Consider the following 5744-nt stretch of genomic DNA (forward strand, 5'->3'; position numbering starts at 1 on the left):
AAAGGAAATATTTTCTGTTATAAAAGTGATGGAAGGATCTGCAGTGAATTATGAATACTAAATGTGGGATAATATTGATTGGCTGTTCAGTCTTTCTGTGTGGAAGGTGTATTTTTTATAGAGAAGGAGCCACACTAATGCCAATGACCTGCAAAACTGTGACCATTTAGCAAAACTGTGTTTTCTCTTCATTAGTGTAGGCAAGAAAAACTGTGAGCTCAGCACTTTCTTCCAGTCAAAACTATAATTCAACATGAGAAAATTGCTTTTACATATATATATATTTATGATAATAAAGATAATGAAATATTCTTGGAATTGGACAAAAAAAGGAGTTTGCATCTAAATACCTGTGATTCGTTGTAAGACTATCTATTGTCAAACTGTTTACCAAATGCATAGATGTATTTACAATGTGTGTATGACTTCCTATAATTTATTTCCTACTTCTTCAAAAGAATGAAAAATTGTAACAGAACTTGTCAGTATAAATAGACACAGTGACCTAACGCTTCAAATTTTGCACAGGATTATTCCACGAATGCTGTTGATGTGATGTACTACATGGTGTAGGAGCTGACACTCACTGTTCTTATGCCCTTCGCGCTCCCCCTACTGCTTTTTTAGAAGAATGGAGCAAGGGAATGACGGTGGCTGGCACACAGCTTTGTGAAAGGCAGACTTGAAGGAAGAATAGGTTAAAGTTCAAAAAGTTTGAGTAGAAAACCAAATATTGGAATCATAATTCACCATTGTGACTTCAGAATTTGTTTATGTAGACTTCAATTACAGGATCTACTGGTCTCAACAAAACTTTCATCTTACAAAGAGCAGTGTTATTTAGCATACTTTATCTGTTGCAGATATTAAAAGCCATTTCAGACATGAAGTGGTACTATGAAAACAAGAAGAAAAGGCTTAAGAGGAACAACCTTAGTTTTAATGTCCCCAGTATTCCGTGTCTTTGAATGTTTTGTAGCTTAACTGTTAGAATTACAAGGAAAAGAAGCAATATGAAAAAGTTTTTAATGAGAACAAAATGTTCTATTATAGGTACACCATATGGTCTTCAAGTACAAAAAATAAAATTATGGAATATAAATATGTAGGATAGCAACAAGCTGCATATATATGCACACACCACTATTCTGTGTTGGTCTTATTAAAAGCATTCTTGGCAAAAATGCTGTTAGTGAAGAAGTAAACCTAACCTTAATTACATAAAATCGTTGGTATTTTGATATGGAAAATTTAATTACTGCCAAGAATATGATGGCATCCTTATTTGATGGCTAGGAAAAAAAAAAAATCATAAAATTGTACTGCTTGTTAAATTTGAGTTTAGTCTGTAATCAAGATAAAAGCTAAAAATAAGCAGTAATAGTATATTAGTAAGCTGTTATCTGTGTAGCCAGTAAGAAGATTTAGGTTTATGTTTAACCAAGGTAGTTACAAAACATTTTAGACACATTTGTAAACAAAATAAAAAGGACAGCAAAGTATGTTTAAAGGATATGGATCATTGAAGTCTTTTGTGTTACAAATTTTGCAGTTTTTGCATTCAGATGTGACAGAAATTATTTCAGTGTTTCAGATGTGGATTATAATGAATTATCAGTATTCAAAATGTCCAAATTTAGATGCTTACTTTAAAACATAGGAAGCCTAATTTGTCGAGGTACCGTACCCTTTTCTTTTTTTTTCTCTACTTATTTACAGTTATACAAATAACTTTCATTTATATATAGATACACATTTTCATTACCTGGAAGCTCGAATCTCAGAGTGGGTATCTGTAAAATGAGGAGTACATCTTCTTTCCACATGCATGCAGAGTTGTGCTCTCATGGATGTGCACACTGTTGTTCAGTATGTCCTGTGACATAGAAAAAAACAGTGGCATACTAAAGCTGTCTCCTGACCTGGAAAGAGGCCTGCAGGCATGATAAGCTGCTCGCCATTGACTTAACTGGTTAACAGTGGCACAGACAACTTTAGGATTAAAATCTGCCGATCAGAAGCATCTTATCTCGTTCAAAAGAAAATTCTCACTTTCTATAACTAACAAGATCATGGTGGGGTTTTATTTCCAAATCATGATACCATTCCTTGTTCTCTTCACCTTCTTGTTCTGGGGAGAACTATATGCCTACACATGTATTCAATACCAATTATGATAATGAGCATCATAATTCAAATACAATAGAATTAAGAAAGTTTGACTTGAATGGTTGAACTCGCAGTGTTCTTAAAGCGTGGTTTTCTATGTCCTGCCTTTAGCCTGCCTTTCTTTGTTGCACAGTGTGACTGTCATCTTACCACCTCTGTCCCTTTTCAATTGGCATCTGGCATTTCTCTTCATTGGTGACTGCTGCATGACTCACAGTTCTGTCATCTACCTCGAAAGTAGTCTAGTTCTGCTGTGTTTTGCCCCTCACTCTACATCTCGATTTCTTCCACATCTACTTTCCAAGTCTCAGGCTTTTTTTCATAATACTAAAGCACCTTTTATCACCACTGGGTGAAGAGACTTTTTCTGAATTCTTGTAGTCTGCTGTTAAAAGGCTGTGAATCTTTAGGCTGATTTATACAGTGCAATTGAGATTTAGATATGTATGGTCAGTAAGTCTTTCTTGCAAAAGATGTCCTTCTCTGAAGTCGTGTGATGAATTAAATAAGGTTAACTCCCAGGGAGAAAGAGATTTCCAGTTCTTAAAGACTATCAATCGGTCTTACAGTAAGCAAAGCATTGTATTTTTCCCACTCTTAAAAAAACATGTTGAACATTTTTGAAAGACAATAAAGAAGAATTATGCTTGCAATTCTATTACTCAAAAAGGTATATTATTTTCAGACATTTTTATAATGTTAAAAAAGTACTGTTTAAATGTGATGTTCATTATTTTTTTCAATTGCCATATTAAATTAAAGTGGTGAAGAAAATATTTTCAAACAGCGAATTTTTCACTTCTAGAATGTACTGCTCTACGGAATGTGATAACGGGTCTTATACAAACTCTTGAAAACCAGTGTAACATAAAAGGTAAAAGAAAAATGTTCTTACATGTACTGTACAGTAATATTGTATGAACAGGGTTTTTAATTTTTTCTTTCCGTTCACTGTGTTTTTTAGAGAGAAGCTCACTAGCATCCAGACTGAAATGAAACAAAGTATATCTAAAATCAATCCTGTGCAGATTTTGGTTTTCTATAGTCTTAGTAAATGTCTATTACTGTTATTCTGCCTAGAATCCACTCATAAAGGAATTCCTGTTCTAGCAAGATTTTTAGTTAATAGTTAGATTTAAAACCTATTTCAGCATACCAAAGGAAACTTAAGAAAAAGTGGGAAAGTATTACCCAACCACTGAGCTGTATTTTCTTAAAGCATTTATACACAGTCTTTGCTAAAGTGCTTTGTAAAACTGGAGTGTTAACCCTCATCTCAAGGAGGCTGAAACTTGGCTGTTATCCATAAAATCTTGATAATTGCTCATTGTTATTGTAATTAAAAAGTAAAAGTACTTAATTTTTATTCATATCATCTAACAACATATTTTTATCCTGCAGTCTAGTTATCATATTTAATTATATATACCCATTCTGTATTCAAGGTACCTTAGCATAAGAGTTAATAAAACTCTAAAAATTGGAAGTAGATAGCTGCTTTTAATAATCAGAATTAATTTTGTTAATCAAGAAAGCATTATCTGCTTTTCCTAAATTCTCTTTTTGATTTGTATATTTGCAACCACTATAAACAAGCTGTAAAAGAGCCCACACAAATTGAGTAAGCTCTCATTTTGGGAAACAAGTACTTAAAAAGTTACATCTCTTAATTTGAAATTATTATTGATATGAAAATAATCTTTCATTTTCTTAGCAAGTTAACTTTGAATCTAGGTTTTCTTGAATGCAGCAGTAAACAATTGCTAAAGATTGCTTAAAGCAGGTCAGTGTAGTAATACCATATATATATTACAACTATACAATGAATTTTCTTCTTCAAAGAAATTGTATAGACATTGTGTATCTCTGTAAGTTAAGATTATCACATCTAGAAAATGTCAGGTCTCTTCAGAGTCCAGACAATTTTAAAAAAATGTAAATAATTTTCTTTCATGCTTCCATGTAACAACTTTTACCTTTTAGTCTATTGTTCTTTTCTGCTATTGTTGTTTAGATGAAAATGACAGACTGAAGGCAAACATCCATGTCTTGGAAGATAAATTAAGGGCTTCTGAACAGGTTTGTCAGAATGACCATTCTTTAATAGGAGGAATAATAACAGCCATGTCTTTGTCGAAGCAGTTCTTATACCCTTTTATTCTTGAGTTTGCTGCCAATCATACTAGTATTTCACTTTTCCTAAAGTTCATCCTGTGTAAAAAGAGGAAAGTCATTCTAATGATAGATGAGAGAGTTTTACAGGAACTAAAAGGTCAAAATTATACAATGCTGAGAACCGTGGCTCAATCTGAGATATGCTTATTTTTTAACAATATTTAGTTTTAGAATCTACTTACACATAATTTTTTTAATAGTCAAGATACCAACTCTACTGCCAGGAAATCAGATGTCATCTGAATTATCTCTTTAGTTTCCTTGGGAGTAAATGCTGTAAAGAGGATAGGTCCATGTATCTCAAAATAAATTCCATTGCTGTCCCTGTACTTTTTATCTATCGTATTATTCTTGGAAAGGAGGTAACATCGACAGCACTAGCCACAAGTTGTGTCAGTTCTCTGTGCTTTGACTGCACATCTGCTACCTATATAGGATTAGGAATTTAACTGTCTATTTTATTTGCCTATGTTTATAGTACCAAAGAGTCAATATTAAACTTCAATAATAATAGAACGTTATCTTGACAGATCGAGAATAAGTAATATGTTCTTATTCACGTGTGTGTGTGTGTGTGTGTGTATACATATACATATACTGAATCTTCCTAGTGATGTTCTGATTATCTGCACGTGCTCTTACCACCAGATAGTAACTGCCTTTGTAATGCCTCTGAGCATTGCTCTAGTTCATGTCTATCTACACCAGAAGGTTCTGATGAGATCTTGGGACTAACTACCTCTGTACTGGCATTTACAGCAGATTACTTGATAGTTCTGGAGTATTTCTCGTTGACGTAAATTTAAAATAAGTATGCTCAAATTACTAACTTGAATGTCTAGGCCACTAGCACTTACACCATTGATGTTTCCACTGCTGCCAGTGTAAAGTTGTGGAATCCTTGGTATAAGCAATATTAGCAATCTGAGATACTTTAAATCCAACTTCTTGTTGCACAATTCTACAATCAAAAATTTATACAAGAAAAACTGTAGTTATTTTCTCCCACGACATCCTTATAACAAAGCTGAGGAAATGTGGGATAGACGAGTGGACAGTGAGGTGGGTTGAGAACTGGCTGACTGGCAGAGCGCAGAGGGTCGTCGTTGGTGGTGCAGAGTCTGGCTGGAGACCTGTAACCAGTGGTGTCCCCCAGGGGTCTGTGCTGGGTCCGGTCTTGTTCAACATCTTCATCAATGACCTTGAGGAGGGGATAGTGGCCACCCTCAGCAAGTTTGCTGATGATACGAAGTTGGGAGGATTGGCTGACACGCCTGAAGGCTGTGCTGCCATTCAGCGAGACCTGGACAGGCTGGAGAGCTGGGCAGTAAGAAACCGGATGAGGTTCAACACAAGCAAGTGTAGGGTCTTACACCTAGGGAGGAATAATTGCATGCACC

This window comes from Meleagris gallopavo, chromosome Z (genome assembly GCF_000146605.3).
Source record: "Meleagris gallopavo isolate NT-WF06-2002-E0010 breed Aviagen turkey brand Nicholas breeding stock chromosome Z, Turkey_5.1, whole genome shotgun sequence".
In the NCBI taxonomy this organism is placed as follows: domain Eukaryota; kingdom Metazoa; phylum Chordata; class Aves; order Galliformes; family Phasianidae; genus Meleagris; species Meleagris gallopavo.